This window comes from Bombina bombina, chromosome 3 (assembly GCF_027579735.1).
Source record: "Bombina bombina isolate aBomBom1 chromosome 3, aBomBom1.pri, whole genome shotgun sequence".
In the NCBI taxonomy this organism is placed as follows: Eukaryota; Metazoa; Chordata; class Amphibia; order Anura; family Bombinatoridae; genus Bombina; species Bombina bombina.
In genome coordinates this window covers 28,444,515-28,467,755 of record NC_069501.1, presented here as the reverse complement: position 1 = coordinate 28,467,755, position 23,241 = coordinate 28,444,515, and the positions used below count along the sequence as shown (strand labels likewise).

General features: G+C 39.8%; 1 protein-coding gene across 1 annotated transcript in view; it reads left to right on the top strand.

Annotated features, from left to right (window-relative positions):
* The window catches only part of LOC128652811 (V-set domain-containing T-cell activation inhibitor 1-like), a 178,335-nt gene extending 158,753 nt beyond the window's left edge, over positions 1 to 19,582 (top strand). Inside the window, exon 6 of the mRNA XM_053705762.1 lies at positions 17,458 to 19,582. The gene's annotated coding sequence lies outside the window, so the exon portion shown is untranslated. The remainder of the gene's footprint in view (positions 1 to 17,457) is intronic.
* The last annotated feature ends 3,659 nt before the right edge of the window (positions 19,583 to 23,241 follow it).

The following is a 23,241-nucleotide window of genomic DNA, read 5'->3' as shown; positions in this document are numbered from 1 at the left end:
AGCTACAGTGTAGGGTAATGAGTTATTAGAGGTATTTTTGCATCAGTATTAGTGTACAGTGTAGGGTAATGAGATATTAGGGGTATGTGTGCATCAGTATTAGTGTACAGTGTAGGGTAATGAGATATTAGGGGTATGTATGCATCAGTATTAGTGTACAGTGTAGGGTAATGAGATATTAGGGGTATGTGTGCATCAGTATTAGTGTACAGTGTAGGGTAATGAGATATTAGGGGTGTGTGTGCATCAGTATTAGGATACAGTGTAGGGTAATGAGTTATTAGGGGTATGTGTTCATCAGTATTAGGTACAGTGTAGGGTAATAAGTTATTAGGGGTATGTGTGCATCAGTATTAGGTACAGTGTAGGGTAATGAGATATTAGGGGTATGTGTGCATCAGTATTAGGGTACAGTGTAGTGTAATGAGATATAAGGGGTATGTGTGCATCAGTATTAGGGTACAATGTAGGGTAATGAGTTATTAGGGGTATGTGTACATCAGTATTAGGGTACAGTGTAGGGTAATGAGATATTAGAGGTATGTGTGCATCAGTATTAGGGTACAGTGTAGTGTAATGAGATATAAGGGGTATGTGTGCATCAGTATTAGGGTACAATGTAGGGTAATGAGTTATTAGGGGTATGTGTACATCAGTATTAGGGTACAGTGTAGGGTAATGAGATATTAGAGGTATGTGTGCATCAGTATTAGGGTACAGTGTAGGGTAATGAGATATTAAGGGTATGTGTGCATCAGTATTAGGGCACAGTGTAGGGTAATAAGTTATTAGGGGTATTTGTTCATCAGTATTAGGGCACAGTGTAGGGTAATGAGATATTAGGGGTATGTGTGCATCAATATTAGGGTACAGTGTAGTGTAATGAGTTATTAGGAGTATGTGTGCATCAGTATTAGCTACAGTGTAGGGTAATGAGTTATTAGAGGTATGTGTTCATCAGTATTAGGTACAGTGTAGGGTAATAAGTTATTAGGGGTATGTGTGCATCAGTATTAGGTACAGTGTAGGGTAATGAGATATAAGGGGTATGTGTGCATCAGTATTAGGATACAGTATAGGGTAATGAGTTATTAGGGGTATGTGTTCATCAGTATTAGGTACAGTGTAGGGTAATAAGTTATTAGGGGTATGTGTGCATCAGTATTAGGTACAGTGTAGGGTAATGAGATATTAGGGGTATGTGTGCATCAGTATTAGGGTACAGTGTAGTGTAATGAGATATAAGGGGTATGTGTGCATCAGTATTAGGGTACAATGTAGGGTAATGAGTTATTAGGGGTATGTGTACATCAGTATTAGGGTACAGTGTAGGGTAATGAGATATTAGAGGTATGTGTGCATCAGTATTAGCTACAGTGTATGGTAATGAGATATAAGGGGCATGTGTGCATCAGTATTAGGATACAGTGTAGGGTAATGAGTTATTAGGGGTATGTGTTCATCAGTATTAGGTACAGTGTAGGGTAATAAGTTATTAGGGGTATGTGTGCATCAGTATTAGGTACAGTGTAGGGTAATGAGATATTAGGGGTATGTGTGCATCAGTATTAGGGTACAGTGTAGTGTAATGAGATATAAGGGGTATGTGTGCATCAGTATTAGGGTACAATGTAGGGTAATGAGTTATTAGGGGTATGTGTACATCAGTATTAGGGTACAGTGTAGGGTAATGAGATATTAGAGGTATGTGTGCATCAGTATTAGGGTACAGTGTAGGGTAATGAGATATTAAGGGTATGTGTGCATCAGTATTAGGGCACAGTGTAGGGTAATAAGTTATTAGGGGTATTTGTTCATCAGTATTAGGGCACAGTGTAGGGTAATGAGATATTAGGGGTATGTGTGCATCAGTATTAGGGTACAGTGTAGTGTAATGAGTTATTAGGGGTATGTGTGCATCAGTATTAGAGTACAGTGTAGGGTAATGAGTTATTAGGGGTATGTATGCATCAGTATTAAGTACAGTGTAGGGTAATAAGTTATTAGGGGTATGTGTGCATCAGTATTAGGGTACAGTGTAGTGTAATAAGTTATTAGGGGTATGTGTGCATCAGTATTAGGTACAGTGTAGGGTAATAAGTTATTAGGGGTATGTGTGCATCAGTATTAGGGTACAATGTAGGGTAATGAGTTATTAGGGGTATGTGTGCATCAGTATTAGAGTACAGTGTAGGGTAATGAGTTATTAGAGGTATGTATGCATCAGTATTAAGTACAGTGTAGGGTAATGAGTTATTAGGGGTATGTGTGCATCAGCATTAGGGTACAGTATAGTGTAATGAGTTATTAGGGGTATGTGTGCATCAGTATTAGAGTACAGTGTAGGGTAATGAGATATTAGGAGTGTGTGTGCATCAGTATTAGGGTACAGTGTAGGGTAATGAGATATAAGGGGTAAGTGTGCATCAGTATTAGGGTACAGTGTAGTGTAATGAGTTATTAGGGGTATGTGTGCATCAGTATTAGAGTACAGTGTAGGGTAATGAGTTATTAGGGGTATGTGTGCATCAGTATTAGCTACAGTGTAGGGTAATGAGATATTAGGGGTATGTGTGCATCAGTATTAGGGTACAGTGTAGGGTAATGAGTTATTAGGGGTATGTGTGCATCAGTATTAGCTACAGTGTAGGGTAATGAGTTATTAGAGGTATTTTTGCATCAGTATTAATGTACAGTGTAGGGTAATGAGATATTAGGGGTATGTGTGCATCAGTATTAGTGTACAGTGTAGGGTAATGAGATATTAGGGGTATGTATGCATCAGTATTAGTGTACAGTGTAGGGTAATGAGATATTAGGGGTATGTGTGCATCAGTATTAGTGTACAGTGTAGGGTAATGAGATATTAGGGGTGTGTGTGCATCAGTATTAGGGTAAAGTGTAGGGTAATGAGATATTAGGGGGGGTGCATCAGTATTAGGGTACAGTGTAGGGTAATAAGTTATTAGAGGTATGTGTGCATCAGTATTAGTGTACAGTGTAGGGTATTGAGTTATTAGGGGTATGTGTGCATCAGTATTAGTGTACAGTGTAGGGTAATGAGTTATTAGGGGTGTGTGTACATCAGTATTAGGTGCAGTGTAGAGTAATGAGTTATTAGGGGTAAGTGTGCATCAGTATTAGGTGCAGTGTAGGGTAATGAGATATTAGGGGTATGTGTGCATCAGTATTAGGTACAGTGTAGGGTAATGAGTTATTAGGGGTATGTGTGCATCAGTATTAGGTACAGTGTAGTGTAATGAGTTATTAGGGGTATATGTGCATCAGTATTAGGGTACAATGTAGGGTAATGAGTTATTAGGGGTATGTGTACATCAGTATTAGGGTACAGTGTAGGGTAATGAGATATTAGTGGTATGTGTACATCATTATTAGGGTACAGTGTAGGGTAATGAGATATTAGGGGTATGTGTACATCAGTATTAGGGTACAGCGTAGGGTAATGAGATATTAGGGGTATGTGTGCATCAGTATTAGGGTACAGTGTAGGGTAATAAGTTATTAGGGGTGTGTGTGCATCAGTATTAGGTACAGTGTAGGGCAATGAGTTATTAGGGGTATGTGTACATCAGTATTAGGTACAGTGTAGGTTAATGAGTTATTAGGGGTATGTGTACATCAGTATTAAGTACAGTGTAAGGTAATGAGTTATTAGGAGTATGTGTGCATCAGTATTAGAGTACAATGTAGTGTAATGAGATATCAGGGGTGTGTGTGCATCAGTATTAGGTATAGTGTAGGGTAATGAGTTATTAGGGGTATGTGTGCATCAGTATTAGGTACAGTGTAGGGTAATGAGATATTAGGGGTATGTGTGCATCAGTATTAGAGTACAGTGTAGGGTAATGAGTTATTACGGTATATGTGCATCAGTATTAGAGTACAGTGTAGGGTAATGAGATATTAGGGGTATGTGTACATCAGGATTAGGTGCAGTGTAGGGTAATGAGATATTAGGGGTATGTGTGCATCAGTATTAGGTACAGTGTAGGGTAATGAGTTATTAGGGGTATGTGTGCATCAGTATTAGGTACAGTGTAGTGTAATGAGTTATTAGGGGTATATGTGCATCAGTATTAGGGTACAGTGTAGGGTAATAAGTTATTAGGGTTATGTGTGCATCAGTATTAGGGTACAGTGAAGTGTAATGAGTTATTAGGGGTGTGTGTGCATCAGTATTAGGTACAGTGTAGGGTAATGAGATATTAGGGGTATGTGTGCATCAGTATTAGGCACAGTGTAAGGTAATGTGTGCATCAGTTTTAGGTACAGTGTAGGGTAATGAGTTATTAGGGGTATGTGTGCATCAGTATTAGGTACAATGTAGGGTAATGAGATATTAGGGGTAAGTGTGCATCAGTATAGGTACAGTGTAGGGTAATGAGATATTAGGGGTATGTGAGCATCAGTATTAGGGTACAGTGTAGTGTAATGAGTTATTAGGGGTGTGTGTGCATCAGAATTAGGTACAGTGTAGGGTAATGAGATATTAGGGGTGTGTGTGCATCAGTATTAGGGTACAATGTAGGGTAATGAGATATTAGGGGTTTGTGTGCATCAGTATTAGGTACAGTGTAGGGTAATGAGTTATTAGGGTTGTGTGTGCATCAGTATTAGAGCACAGTATAAGGTAATAAGTTATTAGGGGTATGTATGCATCAGTATTAGGTACAGTGTATGGTAATGAGATATTAGGGATATGTGTGCATCAGTATTAGGGCACAGTGTAGTGTAATGAGTTATTAGGGGTATGTGTTCATCAGTATTAGGGTACAGTGTAGGGTAATGAGTTATTAGGGGTATGTGTGCATCAGTATTAGGGTACAGTTTAGGGTAATATGTTATTAGGGGTATGTGTGCATCAGTATTAGGTACATTGTAGGGTAATTAGTTATTAGGGTTATGTGTGCATCAGTATTAGGTACAGTGTAGGGTAATAAGTTATTAGGGGTATGTGTGCATCAGTATTAGGTACAGTGTAGGGTAATGAGATATAAGGGGTATGTGTGCATCAGTATTAGGGTACAATGTAGGGTAATGAGTTATTAGGGGTATGTGTACATCAGTATTAGGGTACAGTGTAGGGTAATGAGATATTAGTGGTATGTGTACATCATTATTAGGGTACAGTGTAGGGTAATGAGATATTAGGGGTATGTGTACATCAGTATTAGGGTACAGCGTAGGGTAATGAGATATTAGGGGTATGTGTGCATCAGTATTAGGGTACAGTGTAGGGTAATAAGTTATTAGGGGTGTGTGTGCATCAGTATTAGGTACAGTGTAGGGCAATGAGTTATTAGGGGTATGTGTACATCAGTATTAGGTACAGTGTAGGTTAATGAGTTATTAGGGGTATGTGTACATCAGTATTAAGTACAGTGTAAGGTAATGAGTTATTAGGAGTATGTGTGCATCAGTATTAGAGTACAATGTAGTGTAATGAGATATCAGGGGTGTGTGTGCATCAGTATTAGGTATAGTGTAGGGTAATGAGTTATTAGGGGTATGTGTGCATCAGTATTAGGTACAGTGTAGGGTAATGAGATATTAGGGGTATGTGTGCATCAGTATTAGAGTACAGTGTAGGGTAATGAGTTATTACGGTATGTGTGCATCAGTATTAGAGTACAGTGTAGGGTAATGAGATATTAGGGGTATGTGTACATCAGTATTAGAGTACAGTGTAGGGTAATGAGTTATTAGGGGTATGTATGCATCAGTATTAAGTACAGTGTAGGGTAATGAGTTATTAGTGGTATGTGTGCATCAGCATTAGGGTACAGTGTAGTGTAATGAGTTATTAGGGGTATGTGTGCATCAGTATTAGAGTACAGTGTAGGGTAATGAGATATTAGGGGTGTGTGTGCATCAGTATTAGGGTAGGGTAATGAGATATAAGGGGTAAGTGTGCATCAGTATTAGGGTACAGTGTAGTGTAATGAGTTATTAGGGGTATGTGTGCATCAGTATTAGGGCACAGTGTAGGGTACTGAGATATAAGGGGTAAGTGTGCATCAGTATCAGGGTACAGTGTAGTGTAATGAGCTATTAGGGGTATGTGTGCATCAGTATTAGTGTACAGTGTAGGGTAATGAGATATTAGGGGTATGTGTGCATCAGTATTAGAGTACAGTGTAGAGTAATGAGATTCTAGGGGTATGTGTGCATCAGTATTAGGTACAGTGTAGGGTAATGAGTTATTAGGGGTGTGTGTGCATCAGTATTAGGTACAGTGTAGGGTAATGAGTTATTAGGGGTATGTGTGAATCAGTATTAGGTACAGTGTAGGGTAATTAGTTATTAGGGGTAAGTGTGCATCAGTATTAGTTACAGTGTAGGGTAATAGGTTATTAGGGGTATGTGTGCATCAGTATTAGGGTACAGTGTAGGGTAATGAGTTATTAGGGGTAAGTGTTCATCAGTATTAGGTACAGTGTAGGGTAATAAGTTATTAGGGGTTTGTGTGCATCAGTATTAGGGCACAGTGTAGGGTAATGAGATATTAGGGGTATGTGTGCATCAGTATTAGGTACAGTGTAGGGTAATGAGTTATTTGGGTTGTGTGTGCATCAGTATTAGAGCACAGTATAAGGTAATAAGTTATTAGGGGTATGTATGCATCAGTATTAGGTGCAGTGTAGGGTAATGAGTTATTAGGGTTATGTTTCCATTAGTATTAGGTACAGTGTATGGTAATGAGATATTAGGGGTATGTGTGCATCAGTATTAGGGCACAGTGTAGTGTAATGAGTTATTAGGGGTATGTGTTCATCAGTGTAAGGGTACAGTGTAGGGTAATGAGTTATTAGGGGTATGTGTGCATCAGTATTAGGGTACAGTGTAGGGTAATAAGTTATTAGGGGTATGTGTGCATCAGTATTAGGTACAGTGTAGGGTAATGAGATATAAGGGGTATGTGTGCATCAGTATTAGGGTACAATGTAGGGTAATGAGTTATTAGGGGTATGTGTACATCAGTATTAGGGTACAGTGTAGGGTAATGAGATATTAGGGGTATGAGTGCATCAGTATTAGGGCACAGTGTAGGGTAATAAGTTATTAGGGGTATGTGTACATCAATATTAGGGTACAGTGTAGGGTAATGAGATATTAGGGGCATGTGTACATCAGTATTGGGGTACAGTGTAGGGTAATGAGATATTAGGGGTATGTGTGCATCAGTATTAGGGTACAGTGTAGGGTAATAAGTTATTAGGGGTGTGTGTGCATCAGTATTAGGTACAGTGTAGGGTAATGAGTTATTAGGGGTATGTGTACATCAGTATTAGGTACAGTGTAGGGTAATGAGTTATTAGGGGTATGTGTACATCAGTATTAGTGCACAGTGTAGTGTAATAAGTTATTAGGGGTATGTGTGCATCAGTATTAAGTACAGTGTAAGGTAATGAGTTATTAGGAGTATGTGTGCATCAGTATTAGTGCACAGTGTAGTGTAATGAGTTATTAGGAGTATGTGTGCATCAGTATTAGTGCACAGTGTAGTGTAATGAGTTATTAGGGGTATGTGTGCATCAGTATTAGTTACAGTGTAGGGTAATGAGTTATTAGGGGTATGTGTGCATCAGTATTAGGTACAGTGTAGGGTAGTGAGTTATTAGGGGTATGTGTGCATCAGTATTAGGTACAGTGTAGGGTAATAAGTTATTAGGGGTATGTGTGCATCATTATTAGGTACAGTGTAGGGTAATGAGATATTAGGGGTGTGTGTGCATCAGTATTAGGGTAGGGTAATGAGATATAAGGGGTAAGTGTGCATCAGTATTAGGGTACAGTGTAGTGTAATGAGTTATTAGGGGTATGTGTGCATCAGTATTAGGGCACAGTGTAGGGTACTGAGATATAAGGGGTAAGTGTGCATCAGTATCAGGGTACAGTGTAGTGTAATGAGCTATTAGGGGTATGTGTGCATCAGTATTAGTGTACAGTGTAGGGTAATGAGATATTAAGGGTATGTGTGCATCAGTATTAGAGTACAGTGTAGAGTAATGAGATTCTAGGGGTATGTGTGCATCAGTATTAGGTACAGTGTAGGGTAATGAGTTATTAGGGGTGTGTGTGCATCAGTATTAGGTACAGTGTAGGGTAATGAGTTATTAGGGGTATGTGTGAATCAGTATTAGGTACAGTGTAGGGTAATTAGTTATTAGGGGTAAGTGTGCATCAGTATTAGTTACAGTGTAGGGTAATAAGTTATTAGGGGTATGTGTGCATCAGTATTAGGGTACAGTGTAGGGTAATGAGTTATTAGGGGTAAGTGTTCATCAGTATTAGGTACAGTGTAGGGTAATAAGTTATTAGGGGTTTGTGTGCATCAGTATTAGGGCACAGTGTAGGGTAATGAGATATTAGGGGTATGTGTACATCAGTATTAGGTACAGTGTAGGGTAATGAGTTATTTGGGTTGTGTGTGCATCAGTATTAGAGCACAGTATAAGGTAATAAGTTATTAGGGGTATGTATGCATCAGTATTAGGTACAGTGTAGGGTAATGAGTTATTAGGGTTATGTTTCCATTAGTATTAGGTACAGTGTATGGTAATGAGATATTAGGGGTATGTGTGCATCAGAATTAGGGCACAGTGTAGTGTAATGAGTTATTAGGGGTATGTGTTCATCAGTGTTAGGGTACAGTGTAGGGTAATGAGTTATTAGGGGTATGTGTGCATCAGTATTAGGGTACAGTGTAGGGTAATAAGTTATTAGGGGTATGTGTGCATCAGTATTAGGTACAGTGTAGGGTAATGAGATATAAGGGGAAAAGGGGGCATCAGTATTAGGGTACAATGTAGGGTAATGAGTTATTAGGGGTATGTGTACATCAGTATTAGGGTACAGTGTAGGGTAATGAGATATTAGGGGTATGAGTGCATCAGTATTAGGGCACAGTGTAGGGTAATAAGTTATTAGGGGTATGTGTACATCAATATTAGGGTACAGTGTAGGGTAATGAGATATTAGGGGTATGTGTACATCAGTATTGGGGTACAGTGTAGGGTAATGAGATATTAGGGGTATGTGTGCATCAGTATTAGGGTACAGTGTAGGGTAATAAGTTATTAGGGGTGTGTGTGCATCAGTATTAGGTACAGTGTAGGGTAATGAGTTATTAGGGGTATGTGTACATCAGTATTAGGTACAGTGTAGGGTAATGAGTTATTAGGGGTATGTGTACATCAGTATTAGTGCACAGTGTAGTGTAATAAGTTATTAGGGGTATGTGTGCATCAGTATTAAGTACAGTGTAAGGTAATGAGTTATTAGGAGTATGTGTGCATCAGTATTAGTGCACAGTGTAGTGTAATGAGTTATTAGGAGTATGTGTGCATCAGTATTAGAGTACAGTGTAGTGTAATGAGATATCAGAGGTGTGTGTGCATCAGTATTAGGTACAGTGTAGGGTAGTGAGTTATTAGGGGTATGTGTGCATTAGTATTAGGTACAGTGTATGGTAATGAGATATTAGGGTTATGTGTGCATCAGTATTAGGGTACAGTGTAGGGTAATGAGTTATTAGGGGTTTGTGTGCATCAGCATTAGGGTACAGTGTAGGGTAATGAGTTATTAGGGGTAAGTGTGCATCAGTATTAGGTACAGTGTAGGGTAATGAGTTATTATGGGTAAGTGTGCATCAGTATTAGGGTACAGTGTAGTATAATGAGTTATTAGGGGTATGTGTATATCAGTATTAGGGTACAGTGTAGTGTAATGTGTTATTAGGGGTATGTGTGCATCAGTATTAGGGTACAGTGTAGGGTAATTAGTTATTAGGGGTATGTGTGCATCAGTATTAGGTTCAGTGTAGGGTAATAAGTTATTAGGGGTATGTGTGGATCAGTATTAGCTACAGTGTAGGGTAATGAGTTATTAGGGGTATGTGTGCATCAGTATTAGGGTACAGTGTAGGGTAATGAGATATTAGGGGTATGTGTGCATCAGTATTAGGGCACAGTGTAGGGTAATGAGATATTAGGGGTATGTGTGCATCAGTATTAGGTACAATGTAGGGTAATGAGTTATTAGGGGTATGTGTGCATCAGTATTAGGGTACAGTGTAGGGTAATGAGATATTAGGGGTATGTGTGCATCAGTATTAGGGCACAGTGTAGGGTAATGAGATATTAGGGGTATGTGTGCATCAGTATTAGGGCACAGTGTAGGGTAATGAGATATTAGGGGTATGTGTGCATCAGTATTAGGGTACAGTGTAGGGTAATGAGTTATTAGGGGTATGTGTGCATCAGTATTAGAGTACAGTGTAGGGTAATGAGTTATTAGGGGTATGTGTGCATCAGTATTAGGGTACAGTGTAGGGTAATAAGTTATTAGGGGTATGTGTGCATCAGTATTAGGTACAGTGTAGGGTAATGATTTATTAGGGGTATGTGTGCATCAGTATTAGGGTACAGTGTAGGGTAATGAGTTATTAGAGGTATGTGTACATCAGTATTAGGGTACAGTGTAGAGTAATGAGTTATTAGAGGTATGTGTGCATCAGTATTAGAGTACAGTGTAGGGTAATGAGTTATTAGGGGTATGTGTACATCAGTATTAGGGCACAGTGTAGTGTAATGAGTTATTAGGGGTATGTGTGCATCAGTATTAGAGTACAGTGTAGGGTAATGAGTTATTAGGGGTGTGTGTGCATCAGTATTAGGTACAGTGTAGGGTAATGAGTTATTGGGGTATGTGTGCATCAGTATTAGACTACATTGTAGGGTAATGAGCTATAAGGAGCATGTGTGCATCAGTATTAGGTACAGTGTAGTGTAATTAGTTATTAGGAGTATGTGTGCATCAGCTTAGGTACAGTGTAGGGTAATAAGTTATTAGCGTTATGTGTACATCAGTAAAAGGGTTCAGTGTAGGGTAATGAGATATTAGGGGTATGTGTACATCAGTATTAGAAACAAAAACAAAAAGATTCTAGCCTCCAAAATCAATAAAATACCTTTATTCTTCCATGTAGGGTCCCAGAACACACATATAACATTTCAGGTCTGCACTAGGCCCTTAGTCATGTAGTCATACATGACTAAGGGCCTAGTGCCGGCCTGAAACGTTGTATGTGTGTTCTGGGACCCTACCTGGAAGAATAAAGGTATTTTATTGATTTTGGAGGCTAGAATCTTTTTATTTTTGAAGCTTTATTTGACATGGCAAGTCTGGTATTCTGTGCCCCACATAGAAAAGTGTGCTGTTTTCCACATTTCTACATCAGAATTAGGACACAGTATAAATTAAAAAGGTATTAGGGGTATGTGTGCATCAGTATTAGGGTACAGTGTAGTGTAATGAGTTATTAGGGGTATGTGTGCATCAGTATTAGGTACACTGTAGGGTAATGAGTTATTTGGGGTATATGTACAATAATATTAGGTACAGTGTAGGGTAATTAGTTATTAGGGCAATGTGTGCATCAGTATTAGGGTACAATTATTAGAGGTATGTGTGTATCAGTATTAGGGTACAGTGTAGGGTAATGAATTATTAGGGGTATGTGTGCATCAGTATTAGGGTACAGTGTAGGGTAATGAGTTATTAGGAGTATGTGTGCATCAGTATTAGGGTACAGTGTAGTGTCATGAGTTATTAGGGGTATGTGTGCATCAGTATTAGGGTACAGTGTAGTGTAATGAGTTATTAGGGGTAAGTGTGCATCAGTATTAGGTACACTGTAGGGTAATGAGTTATTTGGGGTATATGTACAATAATATTAGGTACAGTGTAGGGTAATTAGTTATTAGGGCAATGTGTGCATCAGTATTAGGGTACAATTATTAGAGGTATGTGTGTATCAGTATTAGGGTACAGTGTAGTGTAATGAGTTATTAGGGGTAAGTGTGCATCAGTATTAGGTACACTGTAGGGTAATGAGTTATTTGGGGTATATGTACAATAATATTAGGTACAGTGTAGGGTAATGAATTATTAGGGGTATGTGTGCATCAGTATGAGAGCAAACTGTAGGTTAATGACTTATTAGGGGTATGTGTGCATCAGTATTAGGGTACAGTGTAGTGTAATGAGTTATTAGGGGTAAGTGTGCATCAGTATTAGGTACACTGTAGGGTAATGAGTTATTTGGGGTATATGTACAATAATATTAGGTACAGTGTAGGGTAATGAATTATTAGGGGTATGTGTGCATCAGTATGAGAGCAAACTGTAGGTTAATGACTTATTAGGGGTATGTGTGCATCAGTATTAGGGCACAGTGTAGGGTAATGAGATATAAGGGGTAAGTGTGCATCAGTAATAGGGTACAGTGTAGGGTAATGAGTTATTAGGGGTATGTGTGCATCAGTATTAGGGCACAGTGTAGGGTAATGAGATATAAGGGGTAAGTGTGCATCAGTAATAGGGTACAGTGTAGGGTAATGAGTTATTAGGGGTATTTGTGCATCAGTATTAGGGCACAGTGTAGGGTAATGAGATATTAGGGGTATGTGTGCATCAGTATTAGGGTACAGTGTAGGGTAATGAGTTATTAGGGGTATGTGTGCATCAGTATTAGGGTACAGTGTAGTGTAATTAGTTATTAGGGGTATGTGTGCATCAGTATTAGGGTACAGTGTAGGGTAATAAGTTATTAGGGGTAAGTGTACATCAGTATTAGGGTACAGTGTAGTGTAATGAGTTATTAGGGGTTTGTGTGCATCAGTATTAGGTAAAGTGTAGGGTAATGAGTTATTAGGGGTTTGTGTGCATCAGTATTAGGGCACAGTGTATGGTAATAGGTTATTAGCGGTATGTGTGCATCAGTGTTAGGGTACAGTGTAGTGTAATAAGTTATTAGGGGTATGTGTGCATCAGCATTAGGGTACAGTGTAGGGTAATGAGATATTAGGGGTATGTGTGCATCAGTATTAGGTACAGTGTAGGGTAATGAGATATTAGAGGTGTGTGTGCATCAGTATTAGGTACAGTGTAGGGTAATAAGTTATTAAGGGTATGTGTGCATCAGTATTAGGGTACAGTGTAGGGTAATGGGTTATTAGCGGTATGTGTGCATCAGTGTTAGGGTACAGTGTAGGGTAGTAAGTTATTAGGGGTATGTGTGCATCAGTATTAGGGTACAGTGTAGGGTAATGAGTTAATAGGGGTATGTGTACATCATTATTAGGGTACAGTGTAGGGTAATAAGTTATTAGGGGTATGTGTGCATCAGTATTAGGGTACAGTGTAGGGTAATGAGTTATTAGTGGTATGTCTACATCATTATTAGGGTACAGTGTAGGGTAATAAGTTATTAGGGGTATGTGTACATCATTATTAGGGTACAGTGTATGGTAATGAGTTATTAGGGGTATGTGTGCATCAGTATTAGGGTACAGTGTAGGGTAATGAGTTATTAATGGTATGTGTACATCATTATTAGGGTACAGTGTAGGGTAATAAGTTATTAGGGGTATGTGTACATCAGTATTAGGGTACAGTGTAGGGTAATGAGATATTAGGGGTATGTGTGCATCAGTATTAGGGCACAGTGTAGGGTAATGAGATATTAGGGGTATGTGTGCATCAGTATTAGGGCACAGTGTAGGGTAATGAGATATTAGGGGTATGTGTGCATCAGTATTAGGTACAATGTAGGGTAATGAGTTATTAGGGGTATGTGTGCATCAGTATTAGGGTACAGTGTAGGGTAATGAGATATTAGGGGTATGTGTGCATCAGTATTAGGGCACAGTGTAGGGTAATGAGATATTAGGGGTATGTGTGCATCAGTATTAGGGCACAGTGTAGGGTAATGAGATATTAGGGGTATGTGTGCATCAGTATTAGGGTACAGTGTAGGGTAATGAGTTATTAGGGGTATGTGTGCATCAGTATTAGAGTACAGTGTAGGGTAATGAGTTATTAGGGGTATGTGTGCATCAGTATTAGGGTACAGTGTAGGGTAATAAGTTATTAGGGGTATGTGTGCATCAGTATTAGGTACAGTGTAGGGTAATGATTTATTAGGGGTATGTGTGCATCAGTATTAGGGTACAGTGTAGGGTAATGAGTTATTAGAGGTATGTGTACATCAGTATTAGGGTACAGTGTAGAGTAATGAGTTATTAGAGGTATGTGTGCATCAGTATTAGAGTACAGTGTAGGGTAATGAGTTATTAGGGGTATGTGTACATCAGTATTAGGGCACAGTGTAGTGTAATGAGTTATTAGGGGTATGTGTGCATCAGTATTAGAGTACAGTGTAGGGTAATGAGTTATTAGGGGTGTGTGTGCATCAGTATTAGGTACAGTGTAGGGTAATGAGTTATTGGGGTATGTGTGCATCAGTATTAGACTACAGTGTAGGGTAATGAGCTATAAGGAGCATGTGTGCATCAGTATTAGGTACAGTGTAGTGTAATTAGTTATTAGGAGTATGTGTGCATCAGCTTAGGTACAGTGTAGGGTAATAAGTTATTAGCGTTATGTGTACATCAGTAAAAGGGTTCAGTGTAGGGTAATGAGATATTAGGGGTATGTGTACATCAGTATTAGAAACAAAAACAAAAAGATTCTAGCCTCCAAAATCAATAAAATACCTTTATTCTTCCATGTAGGGTCCCAGAACACACATATAACATTTCAGGTCTGCACTAGGCCCTTAGTCATGTAGTCATACATGACTAAGGGCCTAGTGCCGGCCTGAAACGTTGTATGTGTGTTCTGGGACCCTACCTGGAAGAATAAAGGTATTTTATTGATTTTGGAGGCTAGAATCTTTTTATTTTTGAAGCTTTATTTGACATGGCAAGTCTGGTATTCTGTGCCCCACATAGAAAAGTGTGCTGTTTTCCACATTTCTACATCAGAATTAGGACACAGTATAAATTAAAAAGGTATTAGGGGTATGTGTGCATCAGTATTAGGGTACAGTGTAGTGTAATGAGTTATTAGGGGTATGTGTGCATCAGTATTAGGTACACTGTAGGGTAATGAGTTATTTGGGGTATATGTACAATAATATTAGGTACAGTGTAGGGTAATTAGTTATTAGGGCAATGTGTGCATCAGTATTAGGGTACAATTATTAGAGGTATGTGTGTATCAGTATTAGGGTACAGTGTAGGGTAATGAATTATTAGGGGTATGTGTGCATCAGTATTAGGGTACAGTGTAGGGTAATGAGTTATTAGGAGTATGTGTGCATCAGTATTAGGGTACAGTGTAGTGTCATGAGTTATTAGGGGTATGTGTGCATCAGTATTAGGGTACAGTGTAGTGTAATGAGTTATTAGGGGTAAGTGTGCATCAGTATTAGGTACACTGTAGGGTAATGAGTTATTTGGGGTATATGTACAATAATATTAGGTACAGTGTAGGGTAATTAGTTATTAGGGCAATGTGTGCATCAGTATTAGGGTACAATTATTAGAGGTATGTGTGTATCAGTATTAGGGTACAGTGTAGGGTAATGAATTATTAGGGGTATGTGTGCATCAGTATGAGAGCAAACTGTAGGTTAATGACTTATTAGGGGTATGTGTGCATCAGTATTAGGGCACAGTGTAGGGTAATGAGATATAAGGGGTAAGTGTGCATCAGTAATAGGGTACAGTGTAGGGTAATGAGTTATTAGGGGTATGTGTGCATCAGTATTAGGGCACAGTGTAGGGTAATGAGATATAAGGGGTAAGTGTGCATCAGTAATAGGGTACAGTGTAGGGTAATGAGTTATTAGGGGTATTTGTGCATCAGTATTAGGGCACAGTGTAGGGTAATGAGATATTAGGGGTATGTGTGCATCAGTATTAGGGTACAGTGTAGGGTAATGAGTTATTAGGGGTATGTGTGCATCAGTATTAGGGTACAGTGTAGTGTAATTAGTTATTAGGGGTATGTGTGCATCAGTATTAGGGTACAGTGTAGGGTAATAAGTTATTAGGGGTAAGTGTACATCAGTATTAGGGTACAGTGTAGTGTAATGAGTTATTAGGGGTTTGTGTGCATCAGTATTAGGTAAAGTGTAGGGTAATGAGTTATTAGGGGTTTGTGTGCATCAGTATTAGGGCACAGTGTATGGTAATAGGTTATTAGCGGTATGTGTGCATCAGTGTTAGGGTACAGTGTAGTGTAATAAGTTATTAGGGGTATGTGTGCATCAGCATTAGGGTACAGTGTAGGGTAATGAGATATTAGGGGTATGTGTGCATCAGTATTAGGTACAGTGTAGGGTAATGAGATATTAGAGGTGTGTGTGCATCAGTATTAGGTACAGTGTAGGGTAATAAGTTATTAAGGGTATGTGTGCATCAGTATTAGGGTACAGTGTAGGGTAATGGGTTATTAGCGGTATGTGTGCATCAGTGTTAGGGTACAGTGTAGGGTAGTAAGTTATTAGGGGTATGTGTGCATCAGTATTAGGGTACAGTGTAGGGTAATGAGTTAATAGGGGTATGTGTACATCATTATTAGGGTACAGTGTAGGGTAATAAGTTATTATGGGTATGTGTGCATCAGTATTAGGGTACAGTGTAGGGTAATGAGTTATTAGTGGTATGTCTACATCATTATTAGGGTACAGTGTAGGGTAATAAGTTATTAGGGGTATGTGTACATCATTATTAGGGTACAGTGTAGGGTAATGAGTTATTAGGGGTATGTGTGCATCAGTATTAGGGTACAGTGTAGGGTAATGAGTTATTAATGGTATGTGTACATCATTATTAGGGTACAGTGTAGGGTAATATGTTATTAGGGGTATGTGTACATCATTATTAGGGTACAGTGTAGGGTATTAAGTTATTAGGGGTATGTGTGCATCAGTATTAGGGTACAGTGTAGGTTAATAAGTTATTAGGGGTATGTGTGCATCAGTATTAGGGTACAGTGTAGGGTAATGAATTATTAGGGGTATGTGTGCATCAGTATTAGGTACAGTGTAGGGTAATGAGTTATTAGGGGTATGTGTGCATCAGTATTAGGTACAGTGTAGGGTAATGAGTTATTAGGGGTATGTGTGCATCAGTATTAGGTACAGTGTAGGGTAATGAGTTATTAGGGGTATGTGTGCATCAGTGTTAGGGTACAGTGTAGGGTTTTGAGTTATTAGGGGTATGTGTGCATCAGTATTAGGGTACAGTGTAGGGTAATGAGTTATTAGGGGTATGTGTGCATCAGTATTAGGGTACAGTGTAGGGTATTGAGTTATTAGGGGTATGTGTGCATCAGTATTAGGATACAGTGTAGGGTAATGAGTTATTAGGGGTATATGTGCATCAGTATTAGGGTACAGTGTAGGGTATTGAGTTATCAGAGGTATTTGTGCTCTGAATCATAACAGTTTAATTTTCACTTCCTTTCCCTTTAAATAACATACTTTAGTTATTCTAATTTGCTGTTAGTGCCTTGTGTGCAGGATAGTTCAGGTACGCTACCTCTGCCCCAACTGACTAAGCTGTTTATATCACATTTCAGGAGCCTCTGGGTTTTGGAGACCAACCTGAGCCAAGTGAGGAGAAGTTATTCCCCAGTCTCCTGGTCCTGTTCGGCTCCCTGTCCCTTTCTCATTAATCAGCAATATAAGGAATGGTTGCTGTGAATTTTGCAGAGAGAACAGGCAGGTAGTTGTACCTTACAGTGGGATCTGCACATTCATGGAGCCAGATGTGGGGTCTCACCGGTCTCCTCTTCAGATCGATATTATGGTTCAATAGACTTAGCACAAGCAGTAACAGACAATAGTCTCATTCTCATGCTGTTCCCTGACACAATCCTGTTCTTCATATTGTTTCTGCCCATCTGTATATGGTCTTGCAATATAATTTATTAGAACTTTTTTTGCAACAATTTTGTATCTAACAGGAATGGTTTTGGCTTCCTTTCCTGTGATAAGCCAATCCCACTAGTTCCACCACCAGAAGTACCAACAGGAAAATCTGATATTATTACACTGGGATTGGGAGAAATATAAACAGACTTTTCTCTGGGGTGGTGCTTTAGGGGATTTCCATGCACCTGCACAAAATATGATGATCTGTTAAAATAAAACATGGCAGCTAAATGGTTTAATATTGATAAGAACTATCTAATGTCTCAATACAAGTTTTTTCCCCTTTTTTGTGCAAATGGACCCTCTAATGGTCCATTTGCACAAAAATGGTTTTACTTTAGTTGAATACAAGTTACACACATACAGATACACACACATGCACTCAATATGTACACATATTGATATATATATGGTACACATGAACAAGCACTGTCTAACTGTCAACATGCACTGAGATAAGACAAAAATATAGGCAAATGTAAGATGCTACACTCAGAAAACAGCATAATGTGATTTATATTGACTGAAGGATTTAATTTTTAAAGTGCACTCCCAGCTCACTGCTAACTGTCCCTTTCCAGTGAGCTTCATTACTTTTAATAGGAGCCATCTCGCCACTCGCAGGGACTGCCCCTTTTTTACGATCATTTCACCAGGACAGCCCTGCGAGAGTCGGCGAGAAAAGTTAGGTTTATATTATCTAACCCTCTCTCTTCTCTCTCATTCTCTCTCTCTCTTTTCTCTCTGTCTTTTCTCTCTTCTTCTCTCTCTTCTCTTTCTCTCTTCCTCTCTTATCTCTCTCTTTTCTCTGTCTTTCTCTCTCTCTCTCCCCCTCTCTCTCTCTCTCTCTCTCTCTCTCCCCCCTCTCTCTCTCTCTCTCTCTCTCTTTTTCTTGCTACTTCTCTCTCTCCTCTCACTGCTTTCTCTCTCTCTCCTCTCACTGTTTATTCTCTCTCTCCTCTCACTGTTTTCTCTCTCTGTCTCACTATTTTATCTTTCTCTCTCTCTCCCCTCTCTCTCTCCTCTCACTGTTCCCTATCTCTCTCCTCTCACTGTTCTCTCTCTCTCTCTCTTTCTCTCTCTTTCTCTCTTTTTCTTGCTACTTCTCTCTCTCCTCTCACTGTTTTCTCTCTCTGTTTCTCCTCTCACTGTTTATTCTTTCTCTCCTCTCACTGTTTTCTCTCTCTGTCTCACTGTTTTATCTCTCTCTCTCTCTCTCTCTCTCTCTCTCTCTCTCTCTCTCTCTCTCTCTCTCCCCCTCTCTCTCTCCTCTCACTGTTCTCTCTCTCCTCTCACTGTTCTCTCTCTCTCTCTCTCTCTCTCTCTCTCTCTCTCTCTCTCCTCTCACTGTTCTCTCTCTCTCTCTCCTCTCACTGTTCTCTCTCTCTCTCTCTCTCTCTCCTCTCACTGTTCTCTCTCTCTCTCTCTCCTCTCACTGTTCTCTCTCTCTCTCTCTCTCTCTCTCTCTCTCTCTCTCTCTCTCTCTCTCTCTCTCTCTCTCTCTCTCTCTCCTCTCACTGTTCTCTCTCTCTTCCTTTTCTCCCAGTTCTATGACTAATTGTATCTGTTTAGTCATTCACCCTTTGTTTTGTTCATCACTGAATCATGTATGGAACTAAGACCCCAGTGTGTCATTTGAGAGGGAAGATCACTATTTTTTATGCTACACCTGCTTCTCTCTAACATTAAGTTATATTTTATTTTTTAGATAAAATCAATGTTGTATATGTTTTTCTGTTCAATAATAAATGTGACTTGTTTTGGAAAAAACACAGTGTTGTGGGTGTATTTATGGATGCCCTTTGTTCTGTGTATTTTTTTATATATATGCCTTGTGCATTGTGTTGTGTTTGTTTGTATTTACGGACACTCTGTGTACTGTGTTATGTGTGTACTTACAGATACCCTGAACACTGTATTATGTGTGTATTTACATATGCTCTGTGCACTGCGTTGTGTGTGTATTTACATATGCTCTGTGCACTGTGTTGTGTGTGTATTTACATATGCTCTGTGCACTGCGTTGTGTGTGCATTTACATATGCTCTGTGCACTGTGTTGTGTGTGTATTTACATATGCTCTGTGCACTGCGTTGTGTGTGTATTTACATTGGCTCTGTGCACTGCATTGTGTGTGTATTTACATATGCTTTGTGCACTGTGTTGTGTGTGTATTTACATATGCTCTGTGCACTGCGTTGTGTGTGTATTTACATATGCTCTGTGCACTGTGTTGTGTGTGTATTTACATATGCGCTGTGCACTGTGTTGTGTGTGTATTTACATATGCTCTGTGCACTGCGTTGTGTGTGTATTTACATATGCTCTGTGCACTGCATTGTGTGTGTATTTACATATGCTCTGTGCACTGCGTTGTGTGTGTATTTACATATGCTCTGTGCACTGTGTTGTGTGTGTATTTACATATGCTCTGTGCACTGCGTTGTGTGTGTATTTACATATGCTCTGTGCACTGTGTTGTGTGTGTATTTACATATGCTCTGTGCACTGTGTTGTGTGTGTATTTACATATGCTCTGTGCACTGCGTTGTGTGTGTATTTACATATGCGCTGTGCACTGTGTTGTGTGTGTATTTACATATGCTTTGTGCACTGTGTTGTGTGTGTATTTACATATGCTTTGTGCACTGCTTTGTATGTGTATTTACATATGCGCTGTGCACTGTGTTGTGTGTGTATTTACATATGCTCTGTGCACTGTGTTGTGTGTGTATTTACATATGCTCTGTGCACTGCTTTGTATGTGTATTTCTTTATAATGGCAGGGAGAATCCACAATTAATTCATTACTGTTGGGAATACAACACCTTGCCACCAGAAGGAGGCAAAGACAACCCAGCAAAAGCATTAAGTATCCCTCCCGCTTCCCCTATTTCCCAATAATTCTTTGCCTTGTCTATTAGGAGATAGGCGCAGATGTGCTCTGATGAAGATTAGATTTTATTCTCTTTAATGGATTGTTTCCTGCAATAAAGGACTGGGGTATGTTTAGTAACCATGTAATCCTCTTAGTAAGAGTCTTGGTGACAGTTAGCCTCTGGATGTCACCTTCCAGTCTCCTATTGCTAACACCCATCCAGGCATTCATTTGTTCTCAGGTCCCTGTCAGCTGGATTTTGGATACTGTCAGACCTGGAAGGCTGTGTCTGCATCAAAGCAATGGACCTCTGAGGTAAGTCAAATGTTTCTCTCTTATATTTGGGAGGAGTTCTCTGGGACATGGCAGACGGGTGACTGGGTGGGCACCGGCAACCTCACAAGGTGTGTTTTACTGGTGATCAGGGGGTCCCTGTGGTGGGATCTAAGATCTAAGTTGGTGGATAAGAGCTTAAATATCCTCTGGGCGGCAACGCTCTCACTTTGGGGATACATTTTTATCAACACATACCACTTTTTCCCATAGTGTACCTGGGCTCTCAGCCTTTATGGGGGGAGTGTGTGCACTGAAAGTGTGGGGCTACATTCCCAGAAAAGGTAGGCCTCCTTTTTTTCCCCGATCAGACACCACAGGGTAAGTGGCTGGTGCACTGTCTAAGCTGCAACAGCTTCCTATTTAGAGTATAGTGTGAAGCTGTCACACGCAGTAATGTTAGGCTAATCTGCAAGTATGGGTATGTCAGTGAAGGACCGGATCATTAGTACAGTCATTTTGCTGCTTTACGAGGGCGCCGGATGTTAGTGCTTCCTATCGGTGAGGTTCTAAATGGATTTCCTACAAGGGACTCGTTAATGTTTTTTCATAATCTAGTGCCTAATGCTTTATTTCCTTCATGGGGATGAGACTTCTTAGTGTCTATGGCCTGGTGCATGCCACTACAGTGGTTTGAACCTCTAGAAAGCATTCCTCCTTTAGGAGTTCTGGGATGAACACCTTATGAAAATTATCTTGCTCAGTTTTTGGCAGGCTTTTGTTTGATGGCGCTGTAAAGAAGCGTTGGCTTGCGCCCTGTGGTGGACGTGTTTGGTTCCAACCGTAGAAGAATTTGCCTGGTTCAGCAGAGTGGCATGGCAACGACTGTCACAGAGATCCTCTGTAGAGACCCCTCTTAGGAAGTCCAGAGGGGATCCATAACTAGTCTCCTTGAGAGGTGTAATACGCTGTGTATAGGAATTTCATTCTGACCTATTCCAGCCGATCTGTCTGGTTCCTGTTTAAAAGATTCTTTTTTTTTGGTGGCTGTCTCAGGAGTTTCAGCGCTAGGGGTGGTGCTTCCTAGGACCGTCCTGGGAGATTGCTAGTGGTTTCCGGTTTAATAGGTTAAGGAACCTGGTTTTCAGAACAGTCTTCTTGCCTATCAACATTCTGGAACAGGGGGCCATCTTACTTGCTGTCATGTCTTCAACTTTGTTTTGACCGCTTTCTCAGATTCTAGTCAAAGGACTATTGGGAAGCAGACTTTCTGAGCAGACTAGCTTTGCTCCCCAGACAATGATCTCTACATCAAGTGTTCACCGTGATAATTTTTCAATGGGGATTCCTGAGGTAGACCTTATGGCCTCTCAATTGAATGACTTTCTGCCCTGTGACGGGTCCAGATCCTTGGACCCTCGAGCAGAAATGGTGGACATGTTAGCAATTCCTTGGGTCACTATTTTTTTTCCTTCTATTTCTTCCCTTCCTCGAGTGGTCACTCACATCACATAGGAGCAAGTCTCAGTGATTCCATTTCTTCAGCGTGGCCTTGCAGATCTTGGTTTTCAGACCCTGTGATAATGTCATCTGCTCCTCTCTGGAGGTTACATCAGCAAGCGGACCTTCTCTATCATGGTCCTTTTCTTTATCGAAATCTAGATTTTCTAATTTGACTACATTACGATTGAACGCCTAGTTCTGTCCTGAAGAGGATTCCCTGATAGGGTTATTGTCTCCTTGATACAGCCGGTGTCTATGTGGATCTACCACAAGGTGTGGCAAACTTGTTTGCCTCGGTGCAATGACCAAGATTTTCCTTGGCATAAGGCAAGGGTTCCTGGTTTTCTTTGTTTTTTTTCCAAGAAGGATTGGAGAAAGGATGTTGGATAGTTTTCTTAAGGGACAGCTTATCCTCCTTTTTTCTGTTTTGCTTCCTTTAAAGTTGGCTAGATTGCCTGCTGTTCAGTTTTTTATTTCAGGTCATTGTGAGAATTAGGTCAGTTTTCAACTCTGCTACTCCACCTAGGAGCCTTAATTTAGTTAATAGAGTTATTCATCTAGCTCTGTTTGAGCCAAAACTTCTAATGGTATTGAACTTTAGTTCTGGAAGGTTTTGGGTTTGTCAACTATCTCTTCTGCTTGTAGAGTCTCTACGTTACATGCTTTTCCGTATGCTCCGCCATATATCCTTTTTTCTTGCGGACTGGCGGTTTTGTGTCCGAAATTTGGGTTTTCCTGAGGTTACTTTGAGATTGGGGTTTCAGGGGGACAGCTC